Source organism: Macrobrachium rosenbergii, chromosome 54 (assembly GCF_040412425.1).
Source record: "Macrobrachium rosenbergii isolate ZJJX-2024 chromosome 54, ASM4041242v1, whole genome shotgun sequence".
In the NCBI taxonomy this organism is placed as follows: Eukaryota; Metazoa; Arthropoda; class Malacostraca; order Decapoda; family Palaemonidae; genus Macrobrachium; species Macrobrachium rosenbergii.
In genome coordinates this window covers 61206977-61219886 of record NC_089794.1, presented here as the reverse complement: position 1 = coordinate 61219886, position 12910 = coordinate 61206977, and positions in this window count along the sequence as shown.

Here is a 12910-nt window from a genome sequence, read left to right as displayed (position 1 = left end):
GCAAAATGGCACTGGAAAGTAAAGAGACTGACATGTGTAGTCACTATTCTATAATTTATTGTTTATTTTTAATCGTAGATGGATAGAAATTTTCAAACCTAATGTAGAGATCTCACCAGTTTGATATTTGCCATCTACAATTATTAAACTAGACTTGGGCTGCTGGTGCTGTGTCCATATTATCTATAGAATTCTTTCAGTATTTTTTATAAGATTAGAAATGAACCATTTCAAAGAAAAACAATAAGCCGGTTCTTGCATTTCGTTATGAGTGCATTTAAATGGTCAAATATCTCTATAGCCGATTTAAATGAATATCACCAATTCAAAGGTCATGAAACACTAACTTGACTTATAGGTTACAAGACTGCAGTCCGAACAAAATCTCGCAGCACTTAATAGGAGCTATTCATGTGTCTGAAGTCGTAATTGATGAACAGTTGTTTATTTGCAAAAATCTGTTAACTAATACATTACTTCTCTGTTTTCGCTAAGTATAAACTTATTATCTAAGATCACTACTTTTCTATATTATCACCCCAGACCACTTTAAATCCGATTACTTTATCATTTCTTAGTATTTAATTTCCAGAATGGTTTCATGTGAATTCCTCCACATACTTTTTTTCAGATACAAAAATGGGTATATATATGCAACACTTAGAAGACTGAATGTAAAATGTCAGTATAAAATGAAAAGCTGTTTATATATAATTGCGTATCATGCATTTTTTTTTATTATTATTTATAATGAATGCTTTTCATTTCGTATTTTTGCCCCAGGTGGTATTTTTTATTGGAAACTTAGCTAACTGAGTTCAGCAAGAATGAATTTTGTATGTCTCAAAATCATTGTGGAGATTCAGAATTACAAAGATTACTTTTTACAAGTTTTTTCTATAAATTCAAAAATAGAAGGAAAGAAAGTCCCTTTGAGTTAATGAAGTTTCCAACAGCAGCGCATTATTTTTTTGAACGGAGAATAGGACTGTTTATAAACAAACGTTTTCATAGAAGTAACTATTGGGATATCAACAAAAATTTTATTTACCCTTGTTTTTAGCAGCCAGTCGAAAAGTTAACCATGTTTTTAGCAGCCAGTCGAAAAGTTACCCAAATTTTTAGCAGCCAGTCGAAAAGTTACCCATGTTTTTAACAGCCAGTCGAAAAGTTACCCATGTTTTTAATAGCCAGTCGAAAAGTTACACATGTTTTCAGCAGCCAGTCGAAAAGTTACCCATGTTTTTAGCAGTCAGTCGAAAAGTTACCCATGCTTTTAGCAGTCAGTCGGAAAGTTACCCATGCTTTTAGTAGTCAGTCGGAAAGTTACCCATGCTTTTAGTAGTCAGTCGAAAAGTTACCCATGCTTTTAGCAGTCAGTCGAAAAGTTACCCATGTTTTTAGCACCAAGTCGAAAAGTTACCCATGTTTTCAGCAGTCAGTCGAAAAGTTACCCATGCTTTTAGCGGTCAGTCGAAAGGTTACCCATGTTTTTAGCAGTCAGTCGAAAAGTTACCCATGTTTTTAGCAGTCAGTCGAAACGTAACCCATGTTTTTAGCATTCAGTCCAAAAGTTACTCATGTTTTTAGCATTCAGTCGAAAAGTTACCCATGCTTATTGCAGTCAGTCGAAAAGTTACCCATGTTTTCAGCACGCAGTCGAAAACTTACCCGTGTTTTTAGCAGGCAGTCGAAAAATTACCCATGTTTTTAGCAGTCAGTCGAAAACTTACCCGTGTTTTTAGCAGTCAGTCGAAAAGTTACCCATGTTTTTAGCAGTCATTCGAAAAGTTACCCATGCTTTTAGCAGTCATTCGAAAAGTTACCCATGCTTTTAGCAGTCAGTAGAAAAAGTTACCCATGCTTTTAGCAGCAAGTCGAAAAGTTACCCATGTTTTCAGCAGTCAGTCGAAAAGTTACCCATGCTTTTTGCGGTCAGTCGAAAAGTTACCCATGTTTTTAGCAGTCAGTCGAAAAGTTACCCATGTTTTTAGCAGTCAGTCGAAAAGTTACCCATGTTTTTTAGCATTCAGTCGAAAAGTTACTCATGTTTTTAGCAGTCAGTCGAAAAGTTACTGTCACGTTAACGTAAATTATTTTTCTGCATTTCTAAATCGGTCTTGGTAAGCGTAGTACTTACTATAAATATTTCTTTTTATTCTAGCTAATATTTACCGTACTTTGGCTGTTGTATATTTTTTTTTTTACGTTAAGTTAATGAGAAAGTGTTTTGTTTTTGCTCCCTCCTCTATAAGGCAATTAGTGAACAACCCTATTAACACTGTTTTTGTTTTTCCTTGGAGTGCGGGTGACTGAGTGGGAGCTGTAGTGCAGACAGCCATCTCCCTCCTGCGAGAGTCCGGGCTTATCTTCACTCCCAGACGTTTATTGGATGTTAGCAGCAGTTTTTTTTGGCATTATTACGACGACTTTGGCTCTGACCCTGGAATATTCTTATCGACCGTACTTCTGAAGAATTTCCGCTGGTGTGCTTTAGGCCATCTGCGGCGCTAGTACGCTAGAGATCATGGCTTAAGGACGCAGGTGTTTGTCACCTGCGACCCGTACCTCGTTGTCCGTGCCTCGCAGGGGCGTGTCACCTGCGACCATGTTCCCTGATTTTGTTCCCCGTCGGAGGATCCTTCGGGAAGACGGTTGTTGTCGTTCTGTCCCGACACCGTGGGAGAGGCAGTAGCCGTGCCACGTCAGGTGTATCGTCGTAGCTGCACATCGCTTCACGTCTGTGGGGGCTCTGCCCGTTAGGAGATACGTAGGGAGACCAGCACTAGGTAAGGTAGCACTACTTACGTTGTCGCTAGACACTCCTTGTGTGTGCACCTGGTGTCCTGTGGTCATCCCCTTGATGCAGTGGACGGTTTTCATCGCCATTGAATATTAATGCCCTTTTTAACGTCAGGTTAAAGTACTGCATTAGTGTAGCCAAGGTTATATATATATATATATATATATATATATATATATATATATATATATATATATATATATATATATATATATATATATATATATATATATATATATATATTTTTTACTTTGTTTATATCTTGTTAAGCATTTTGGGCCTAATAGTGCCTTTAATTTATCAAGTACATTTTGGTTGTCCCTGTATTGGTGACCTTTGGGTATTGTAGTTGCAATTGGTTAGTACATGAATCCATTGAGGTTATTGATATTTTGTTTGCGGTTTAGCTTTGTAAAGGTTAGGTAGGTAATCTTAAGGTTTTCACCCTTTTCGGCCTTCTCTCTTCTTTCTTACCTAACTTAGTATTAGGCTAATTGAGTATTTTTTTTTGGGCCCACTCTATTTGAGCTATTTGACTGACTGTGTTTTCATATTTCTCTGGTATAGGATTTAGTTTATTAGATTTAGGTGAACCTTGTGTTTCTGGGGACTGATACTTGCTCTTCTGAATAATTTTGACAAGGGATGTGTCTCTTTGTGTCCCCACGTTTTTCTGCCTTGCCTACACAAGGTTGATTTAGAATTAAGTGTATGCTATTTTTGTAATAAATATTGTTGAATTTTCTCAGTGTTTGTGTTCCATTCCTTCTCACTGTGTAGCATTATGTACTGCCTGTGACCCTTTAGAATTTCTATATAAGAACCTGCATAACGGCCTCCTCAGGTCGTAATAGTTACCCATGCTTTTTGCCGTCAGTCGAAAAGTTACCCATGTTTTCAGCAGGCAGTCGAAAACTTACCCGTGTTTTTAGCAGGCAGTCGAAAAATTACCCATGATATTAGCAGTCGGTCGAAAAGTTACCCATTCTTTTAGCAGTCAGTCGAAAAGTTACCCATGTTTTTAGCAGTCATTCGAAAAGTTACCCATGCTTTTAGCAGTCAGTCGAAAAGTTACCCGTGTTTTTAGCAAGCAGTCGAAAAATTACCCATATTTTTAGCAGTCAGTCGAAAAGTTACCCATTCTTTTAGCAGTCAGTCGAAAAGTTACCCATGTTTTTAGCAGTCATTCGAAAAGTTACCCATGCTTTTAGCAGTCAGTCGAAAAGTTACCCATGCTTTTAGCAATCAGTCGAAAAGTTACCCATGCTTTTAGCAGTCAGTCGAAAAGTAACCCATGTTTTTAGCAGTCAGTCGAAAAGTTACCCATTCTTTTAGCAGTCAGTCGAAATGTTACCCATGTTTTCAGCAGTCAGTCGAAAAGTTACCCATGTTTTTAGCAGTCAGTCGAAAAGTTACCCATGTTTTTACCAGTCAGTCGAAAAGTTACTCATGCTTTTAGCAGTCAGTCGAAAAGTTTCCCGTGTTTTTAGTAGTCACTTGAAAAGTTACGCATGTTTTTAGCAGTCAGTCGAAAAGTTACTCATGCTTTTAGCAGTCAGTTGAAAAGTTACTCATGCTTTTAGCAGTCAGTCGAAAAGTTACTCATGCTTTTAGCAGTCAGCCGAAAAGTTACTCATGCTTTTAGCAGTCAGTCGAAAAGTTACTCATGCTTTTTAGCAGTCAGTCGAAAAAGTTACCCATTCTTTTAGCAGTCAGTCGAAAAATTACCGATGTTTTCAGCAGTCAGTCGAAAAGTTACCCACGCTTTTAGCAGTCAGTCGAAAAGTTACCCATGTTTTCAGCAGCCAGTCGAAAAGTTACCCATGCTTTTAGCAGTCAGTCGAAAAGTTACCCATGTTTTCAGCAGCCAGTCGAATAGTTACCCATGCTTTTAGCAGTCAGTCGAAAAGTTACCGATGTTTTCAGCAGCCAGTCGAAAAGTTACCCATACTTTTAGCAGTTAGTCGAAAGATTACCCATGTTTTCAGCAGCCAGTCGAAAAGTTACCCATGCTTTTAGCAGTCAGTCGAAAAGCTACCCATGTTTTCAGCAGTCAGTCGAAAGGTTACCCATGCTTTTAGCAGGCAGGCGAAAAGTCACCCATATTTTCAGCAGCCAGTCGAAAAGTTACCCATGCTTTTAGCAGTCAGTCGAAAAGTTACCCATATTTTCAGCAGTCAGTCGAAAAGTTACCCATGTTTTCAGCAGTCAGTCGAAAAGTTACCCATGCTTTTAGCAGTCAGTCGAAAAGTTACCCATGTTTTTAGCAGTCAGTCGAAAAGTTACCCATGCTTTTAGCGTTGAGTCGAAAAGTTACCCATGCTTTTAGCAGTCATTCGAAAAGTTACCCATGCTTTTAGCATTCAGTCGAAAAGTTACTCATGCTTTTAGCAGTCAGTCGAAAAGTTACCCATGCTTTTAGCAGTCAGTCGAAAAATTACCTATGTTTTCAGCAGTCAGTCGAAAAGTTACTCATGCTTTTAGCAGTCAGTCGAAAAGTTACCGATGTTTTTAGCAGCCAGTCGAAAAGTTACCGATGTTTTTTAGCAGTCAGTCGAAAAGTTACCCATGCTTTTTAGCAGTCTGTCGAAAAGTTACCCACACTTTTAGCAGTCAGTCGAAGAGACGTTTATATTTCCCACCTAAACTGACAACGTAGCCAGAACTTTTCTTACGTATACAATATGTTATTGTTTGGAAAAATGGAACATGAATTTTGAACCTCTTTTAGTTTATGTAGATCGCTTGCACTGCAGATGCTTATTGGCAATAGTTTATAATACAATTGATAAAATTAAGGCCCTTGGATACCACATGGCTTTTCCGTGTTAAGATATAAAATATATTTTCAATACATACTAAAGAGCACCATCGCAGCGTGCCTTAGAAAAAGGGCCAGGAGTCTGTCGTTTATTGCAGTTTTTCTGTATTAGAAATATTTTTGTCATCTGAATGAGTCTGATGGTGTTTTTAGTCAATCAGCTTCTTTATAAAAGGTTATCATCTCATTGTAAAACTCTCAGCGGAAAGATGTATGCCCAGTTTAGAAATATAAAACAAAACACCAGGTAAGGATTGCTATTATTGATAACATCGTAAGAAAATGCAAATTAAATAAAATACTAGTGCATGATTTTGCATCGCCTACAGTATGTGTGATGAACCTCCAAACATCGCAAACTATTGCAGTGCAAAAGAGATGTTTTTCTACTGAGATTCCACTTCTTAAGTTTTATATATGCTCTGTGTATCTCACAAAACCAAACTGACATTGATTAATGGTAAAGCTGCTACAGCTTTATCAACAGCTACTGCCTTAAGTCAATGCTGCAGCCTTTGCAGTGCAACAACCTAAGCAGATAAATGACATAGATGGAGTTTTCAGCCGTCCATTGCCATCAGTGGGTCTACAATATGGGATTCTAGTTCTTCATGCCTGGATTAGATGCATAGAGTGCTGTTCGCAACTTTCTTACAAAATTCCAACAGAAAGAGGGCAAGCAAGGACCAGAGAAGAAAAGGAACCAATACAAGATCGAAAGAATATAATTCAGCAAATATTCGAGAGACAAAACTAGACTGAATACTGACATGCCCAAGCTTTGCGGATATGGGACAACTAATGACGGCAATACTGCAAGCACATTTTTCCAGGATTATGCAATTACTTCTGAAATTCTTGTGGTAGACTCAGAATTTATCAGATGGAGTTATGTAATTTAGTGCACAATTTCTTCTGGCCTTGACATTGATCCTGACCTATTCGAGAAATTCTGCTTAGAAACGTCAGTGGTTTATGTTAAGAGATTTGGTCGGTATTACGTGCCTCAGAGTCATACGCCATTTCAGTCTACCTATTGGATTGTTGTCAGAAGAAGCACAAGAAGCAAGGAACAAGGAGTTAAAAAAATTTAGAGAATAATTTTCACGAAAATTATAAAGGAAAAAACAAATGGAGACTTGATAGACGTCTTTTTCGTTCATCTGATCCGGTGATCAGTTCACAGAGAAAAAAAATAAGCACAAAAGTTGCTGGTAATAAATTACGAAGCTGGTAATAAATAATATAACGTCATTATTCCAGCGATAACATAATGAAATTATTTTTGACACTAAGGACGGGTTAATCGATGGTATGAATACACAATATGATTTATATACAGTATATATATATATATATATATATATATATATATATATATATATATATATATATATATATATATATATATATATACACACACATATATATATATATATATATATATATATATATATATATATATATATATATATATATATATATATATATATATATATATATATATATATATATATATATATATATATATATATATATATATATATATATATATATATATATATATATATATATATACATATATATACATATACATATATATATATATATATATATATATATATATATATATATATATATATATATATATATATATATATATATATATATATATATATATATATATATATATATATATATATATGTAGAATCTACTGGTCACTTTTACAGACACATATGTAATTCTAATAGCCACAATGCCCTCATAACTTTTCACAATTCTTCGCGCTTTTTGGATATGCTTGTAACTACGAAGCCGTGACATCCAAACACAAGAAATTGAAGAGACTTGTGATTTGCCGGTCGCGGAGACGAACCCGGGTCACCTTAACCACAAGGAGGTCACGTTGCCGACCTGACTCGTAGTCTCTTCAATTTCTTGTTTGGATGTCACGGCTTCGTAGTTAGAAGCATATCAATAAAGCGCGAAGAATTGAAGAAGTTAAGAGGGCATTGTGGTTATAATATAAATATACATATATATATATATATATATATATATATATATATATATATATATATATATATATGTATATATATATATATATATATATATATATATATATATATATATATATATATATGTATATATATATATATATATATATATATATATATATATATATATATATATATATATATATATATATATATATATATATATATATATATGTATATATATATGCATATATATATGTATATATATATATATATATATATATATATATATATATATATATATATATATATATATATATATATATATATATAGAGAGAGAGAGAGAGAGAGAGACAGATTGGTGTATAGATAAACAGATAGTCAAAATGTTGTATTTTATTTATTAACAATTATGGATTTTTTTTTGGTGTAACTGTATTTGTAAAGACTTGATGAAAAGTACCGATATTAAAAGGAACCACATAAGTATATGAAATATATGCCAAATGCAGAGAAAAATTAGAATATTCTTAAAATTATTTCATCTTGTCTTTCCCACAAGCAAAAAGTGAATGCACTAAATTGTATCCAGTCCGAACTGGTATATCTATGCACTGACATAAAACTTTGCCTGCTGTTGCTGTTTCCGTTTCTTTAATTTACAAAAGTTGTATGTGTTTTACTTATTTACAGTAACAATTAATTTTTGCAAGAAAAAGAGTGAGAAACATAATGTTTTGTAAAGCCTGTTGAACACTTTGAAGGACCCATTCGACATTCCAGTGAAACCTCAACATGTTCAGTATATGAAAAATGTTCTGTTCATTTGAAGGTATGCATTTTTCAAGAGAGGGGTCCATAGCTTTTACCAGATTTTCAAAGAGGTCTGTTACTCTTTAAAAGTTTAAGAACACTGTTCCAAATAAAGGCAAAGGTACTAAAAACTGAGCCGTTGATGTGATAAAAATGGAAACTAAGTATTTACCCAGTATGTAAACACCACTGACACAATGGATGGCATTTAAGTTACCTTTATAAGTAAAAAAAAAAAAAAAAAAAACTGAAATCCACAATATTCTAACAAGAAGCTAATACTCAGGTGCCTGCACAACCTCGTTACTTGCATATTCATACAAATTCACTCTCTTGTCTCATAGCAAACATTTGCGCCACATTAATATTTTGACGGCTAGTGTGCTTCTTGTGTTGCAAAAGCATTGTCAAGCTGGCTTACTTCGACACTTACGTGACCAACAATCTAACTTTATATTTTCATTTCCAACCTTTTCTAATAAACTGTCTCCAACCTGCATTCTTATAGTAAGAATTCTGAATCACATATCATATGCTATCCGATACATATCATGTATAATATTTTGGGAAAGAAATATCAGGGCATTTAAAAGAGAATGAGAGAAGACATAGGTTTTGGTGTTTAAAAATAAACCAAACAAATAATAAGATGTTTTTTCTTTTTTTATTATGCAGTTAAAGAACTTTGAAATAGTCTCTTTCCTTCAAGCACCTTACCGTATAATAGTTTGCAAATATAATGGGTAGTAAAAATACTAATCATCAACTTAGATAATTATCTCATTTGTAAAACTTGCCACAGTTGTAACAGATCTTTTTTCTCTCAAGGAGTGTTAGCGCCTGAGATATGATGCATTGTTCAATGTTAAGTTTCCTCCTCATGAGATAAGAGTTTAAGTACCCTGATAAAAAAGAGCATCATTGTAGTTAAGGGCACCTAAAAGAAAAGAACATTTGTGTGACTCTAATCATAGTAACATACTTGTTGTATCCCAAAAGATTTTGGATGAAAGATTATTCCAACTTACTTAGAACACCATTTCAGAAAACAGCCTATTAGTTTTCATAGCAAAATGTTGTAGTTTGATTATCAATCTCATCGTTATAAAAATGAGAGATAAGAGAGAGAGAGAGAGAGAGAGAGAGAGAGAGAGAGAGAGACATTAAACCCTGTAAAGTTAACTGGTAATTAAAAAATTTCCGCAAAAAGAAATTATTGAATAACCGTTCGAGAACTGATAAAAGCCACACTGGCTTTTGTGTATATATATATATATATATATATATATATATATATATATATATATATATATATATATATATATATACACAGGTATATATATGTATATATAATCGAAAGCTACAAACGTCCTTTAATATCAATTCGCTCTACCTCGAAATAATATATTTTCATATATGTTACCGAAGGGGAATTTTTAGTTGATAATAAGTCCACCGTCAGTGAGGTCGAACCAGCGGCCTTACGAGGAATCAGGACTACAGTGACGCACTAACGCAATCGGCCACAAGAGAGGTATATGAATCACGGTGATGTGATAAATAGTCATAATATGGCTACGTGCGACAAACGCACTACACGGTCAACATGGCAGAGGTGGGTGGATATCGTCTCCAAAACGCAAAACACCTGAGTTCGACGGGTGAGTTGATGGGAGATGTTATTCACTTATACCTCTCTTGTGGCGATTGCGTTAGTCGCGTCACTGTAGTCCTGATTCTCGTCCGTCGCTGGTTCGACCCCACGACGGTGGACTTATTATCAACTAAAAATTCTTCGGTAACATATATGAAAATATATTATTTCCGAGTAGAGCTTAATTGATATTAAAGGACGTTGTAGCTTTCTGATTGTATATGAATCACGGTGATGTGATAAATAGTCATAATATGGCTACGTGCGACAAATGCACTACACGGTCAACATGGCAGAGGTGGGTGGATATCGTCTCCAAACGCAAAACACCTGAGTTCAACGGGTGAGTTGATGGGAGATGTTATTCACTTATACCTCTCTTGTGGCCGATTGCGTTAGTCGTCACTGTAGTCCTGATTCCTCGTCCGTCGCTGGTTCGACCCACGGGACGGTGGACTTATTATCAACTAAAAAATTCCCCTTCGGTAACATATATGAAAATATATTATTTCCGAGGTAGAGCGAATTGGATATTAAAGGACGTTTCTAGCTTTCTGATTGTATATGAATCACGGTGATGTGATAAATAGTCATAATGTGGCTACGATGCGACAAAACGCACTTCACGGTCAACATGGCAGAGGTGGGTGGATATCGTCTCCAAACGCAAAACACCTGAGTTCGACGGTTGAGTTGATGGGAGATGTTATTCATTATACCTCTCTTGTGGCCGATTGCGTTAGTGCGTCACTGTAGTCCTGATTCCTCGTCCGTCGCTGGTTTCGACCCGGGACGGTGGACTTATTATCAACTAAAAAATTCCCCTTCGGTAACATATATGAAAATATATTATATCCGGGTAGAGCGAATTGGATATTAAAGGACGTTTCTAGCTTTCTGATTGTATATGAATCACGGTGATGTGATAAATAGTCATAATATGGCTACGTGCGACAAACGCACTACATGGTCAACTTGGCAGAGGTGGGTGGATATCGTCTCCAAACGCAAAACACCTGAGTTCGACGGGTGAGTTGATGGGAGATGTTATTCACTTATTCCTCTCTTGTGGCCGATTGCGTTAGTGCGTCACTGTAGTCCTGATTCCTCGTCCGTCGCTGGTTCGACCCCACGGGACGGTGGACTTATTATCAACTAAAACATTCCCCTTCGGTAACATATATGAAAATATATTATTTCCGAGGTAAAGCGAATTGGATATTAAAGTACGTTTCTAGCTTTCTGATTGTATATGAATCACGGTGATGTGATAAATAGTCATAATATGGCTACGTGCGACAAACGCACTACACGGTCAACATGGCAGAGGTGGGTGGATATCGTCTCCAAACGCAAAACACCTGAGTTCGACGGGTGAGTTGATGGGAGATGTTATTCACTTATACCTCTCTTGTGGCCAATGCGTTAGGGCGTCACTGTAGTCCTGATTCCTCGTCCGTCGCTGGTTCGACCCACGGGACGGTGGACTTATTATCAACTAAAAATTCCTTCGGTAACATATATGAAAATATATTATATCCGAGGTAGAGCCATTGGATATTAAAGGACGTTTGTAGCTTTCTGATTGCATATGAATCACGGTGATGTGATAAATAGTCATATATATATATATATATATATATATATATATATATATATATATATATATATATACATATATATATATATATATATATATATATATATATATATATATATATATATATATATATATATATATATATATATATATATATATATATATATATATATATATATATATATATATATATATATAATGTATCAGTGAGTAGAAAAATGTATTTTTTCAAGTAGAAATATCCTATTTCCATTTGGGTCATATGAAGGACCATAACGCAATAAATTTCCCAGTCTGTCAAAAACAAGTCTCCAACCATATCTTCAAAGAACACACCAGCACTAACGAGGCGCTAAGAGAAATTGCATCTGGCCGTGCCTTGAAATCCACGAGGGTCCTGCGAAGGAACCTTATGGTTAGTAAGAGTGTGGGAAAATACACCAACCCCCTTGACTTCGAGGATACCCCAAGGAAATAAGCCACGCCCACAGGTCAAACCTAGATGTTTTGGCCAATCAAATGCCATCAGTGCAGAGACCTAGGCACATCCTACAAGGAGCAAATACCCAATAATCAACAGGAATTCCTTAAAACACACCTCCAAAAGTTGGAATGAAGCAAAGCGAGGAGGTGCCTCAGAAAAAAATAGTACCTGCCCAGAATATGACGTCATACGAAAGGAAATTGACACAAGGGAAAATGGGAGATATAAGGACAGGCATACAGGAAAGGAGACAGAAAAAAGGTGGGAGAGAAAGAGAGAGACAGAGAAAAAGTCATGGAGAGAAAAGAGAGACAGAAGAAAAGTCGCAGAGTGGGAAGATAGAGAGAGAAAACTATTCTGGAAGTGTGGAAGCAGAAAAGACAGAAAGAGAAGAAGTGTTTTTAGTGAAGAAAGACTCTCTCAAACAATAGTCCCCGTAATCTAATTCGTTAAGTCTCTCAAACCATTATTTCAAAGTCTCGAAACCATTATCTTAAAGTCTCGAACCATTAAGAAACAGGTAAGAACTATAGGTGGAACTGTAAGACAAAAATCACAAATAAAGAAGAAACGGGAACAATTAATCATTTTCCCTTTAACCTCGGTAATTTACAATTTAATAACTGTTTTAAAGAGCCACTTGTTCCATCTACTTACAATAATTACCACACGCCCTACGCCGGGACGCGCTTACCTTAGTGTTGGGCCCTTTGAAGGAAAGAAGTGTTGGGTCCGA